The sequence below is a fragment of the Adiantum capillus-veneris genome, chromosome 17, assembly GCF_014529385.1.
Source record: "Adiantum capillus-veneris isolate H3 chromosome 17, ASM1452938v2, whole genome shotgun sequence".
In the NCBI taxonomy this organism is placed as follows: domain Eukaryota; kingdom Viridiplantae; phylum Streptophyta; class Polypodiopsida; order Polypodiales; family Pteridaceae; genus Adiantum; species Adiantum capillus-veneris.
This window is the reverse complement of record NC_140947.1, coordinates 26104599-26107354: the sequence shown is the minus strand read 5'-3', so window position 1 is coordinate 26107354 and position 2756 is coordinate 26104599. Positions and strand designations below refer to the sequence as shown.

General features: G+C 40.1%; 1 pseudogene; it reads left to right on the top strand.

The window, feature by feature from the left end:
* Positions 1 to 1371: 1371 nt before the first annotated feature.
* LOC147436950 (uncharacterized) lies at positions 1372 to 2265 on the top strand (annotated as a pseudogene).
* The last annotated feature ends 491 nt before the right edge of the window (positions 2266 to 2756 follow it).

The window sequence follows — 2756 nt, the reverse complement described above, 5'->3', positions numbered from 1 at the left end:
AAGTGTCCATGAGGATAGATGTGAGCAGTCTTGAGCCTGAAGACCAACCTTCTGGAGAAGAAGAGCCCGACATTCCACCGGCAATGACACCTATCAAGTTGTATCAAACCTTGATGGAGCCCTATGTGGATTTCAGAGTAGACCTTGACTATTTCTCTTCCCTTGGGACATTCTAATCTTTAGCCCTCTACTCTCTTTCATCATTCTCTTGCATGCATGATGGGCAAACCAAAAGGGGGACCTGCTGCTCGACCAACGTTTGATGAAGAAGAGCCAAGCAGTAAGCGTCCAAAGAGAAAGCAAGTGTCCATGAGGATAGATGTGAGCAGTCTTGAGCCTGAAGACCAACCTTCTGGAGAAGAAGAGCCCGACAGTCCACCGGCAATGACACCTATCAAGTTGTATCAAACCTTGATGGAGCCCTATGCGGATTTCAGAGTAGACCTTGACTGTTCTGCAGAGGTACATTCACTATGGTTAAAGAAGATAGGTTTATTTGATTTTGCTGTTTTGCCATGGCAAGAGTGGAAAGGAAATATGTATGCTAAGTCTCAAGTGGAGATTGTCAGAAAGACAAAGGGTATGCTGTCTACCAATGTAGCTTTGAGTCCTCAATTGATTTCTGAGGTATTTAAACTTCCAATCAATGGAACTTCTCAGATTCCTAAGTGCTCTAATTTCTTGTTGAAGAAGGAGTTTGGAGCTAGAGAGGGTGGCAAAAATTATTACATGTTGAAGAATGTCAAAATTGTTAGAAGAGATCAGCTGAAGTGGTATCTAGAGAAAATCTGTTTCCCAGTCAAATTTGATTATATGTCCAAGGAAAATTTTGCTCCTCTCTATTTTGCTGAGCAAGGAGGAAGTGTTAATTGGGCTTATCTAGTTTATGAGAGGATCAATGGGGAGATTAATATGTCTGACATGAGGAAAGCTTCTACAAACAATAGGTTGTGTGCCTACCTAGCTGCCTTGTTTTCTTATGTTCAAAAGTTGGACAGTGGTGATGTTTCTTTGACTACTTTAGGAAGGGCAGAAGGGTATACACAACCACACCCTAATATTCGTGGGGTGCAAGTACCTACAGAGCTACTCAATGATGAGGTGAAGGCAGAGACTTATGTGTTCATGATTAAAGCAGGTTACAATCACAGTGAAGCTCTCAAAAGTGTGCATACTCCTGAAGTTGTGCACTCTTTGAAGGACATGGATATTTCAAAAAAGAAGCCTGATACAGTGCCATCAAATCAGGTCAAGCTTGGAAAGGCTTTCACTTTGTTCAATAAAAGAAAAGCAGAGGTGGAACCTATAGTTAAACAGGTGAATTTTGATGAATTGTCTTCTCCAAATAATTTCAAGCCAACAAATGCTGGAATGGCAGAAAAGATGCTTTTAGATGTCACAGAGTTTATTCATCAATAGCAGCAGAATATGGAAATACAATTACAATCTGTGGTGGCTGATTCTAGTGTTTCAAAAATACTGTTGCATGATCAAACTGTCAATGCTAATGCCTTGCAGAAAGAGTTGGAGAATGTCAGAGTTACACAGCAGAAGGAAATTCAGGATCTGATGGTGGAACATCTGAATGAGTTAGCCAAGCAAAAGATTTCTTTGCAGATGTTTAAGGACTGGACAGTGGAGTTGGAAACAAAAGTGCAATCAAAATTGCAGCAGTTGGCCATTGTCAATAAAGGTTTGCAGGTGGAGAATCAGATTTTGAATCAGAGAATTAAACCTTTGGAGCAGTTGGAGAAACAGGTGTTGGGAGAAGAGGAAGTAGATGTCAATGGTGTTCTTATGTCTGAAGGGGACATGTCAGTCCTTAGGCAACATTTGGAAACAGGTATGCAGGAAGTATGGGCAACATTCAGAGAAGAGATGAGTTCACTTATCAAGCATCCTTATGAGAAGATCATATCAGGGTTTGTCAGTAACCATGAAGTTGATTTACTAAAGGAGATGGAACAGTTAAAGAAAGATAGAGATTTGTACAAAAAACAGGTCCAGGATTACAAAGGAAAGAATATTGCAAAATCTGCATTTGCTGAGAAGAAGATATCAGTTGATCCAATTTCAATGGATATGGGTACTGGTGAAGGTTTGTCTGAAATTCAAAGATCAGAAGAGCATGAGATTACTAAATTGCCAGATGATGAAGTAGTTGTTGGTGTTACTGTTGGATCAGTGACAATTGCTGAACCGATTGTGCTTGTTCCAGATTACTTGTCAGATTTTGATGTAGTTCCCAATGAACCCAATGTCTGAAATGTTGTAATCATGGCATTTTATTTTTGACTTGGTCTTTACTGATCAAGGGATATGTGGATCCGAGTCGCATTTTGTCAAATCCACCACCGGGGCGCGCCATGTGCTGAAGGGTAAATACAAAGTCGGATATGTAGTCGGATATCGGATGTATTGTCTGATTGTTAGTAGCTAGTTGGATATTGTAAGCCTGATCGGATATTGTTAGTGTTATGCCAAGAATCTGAATTCAGGGCGCAACTTTATATTTGGGAATGGGGAACTTTGGAGAAACGGGATTGTACTAAGTCTTGTTTTGGAGAACTTGTATTGGGGATTTTCTTGATATACAATCTCTGATGTTTGTCTGAGTTTCTCAATCTCTCATCATCTCTTTGATTGTTCCTACTTCTGTTACACACACAGTACTGCTTAGCTCTGAATTTATCTGAATCCAATCTCTTGGTGATTATTCATTGTATGTGTGATTATCCAACAACAGGACCTGACGA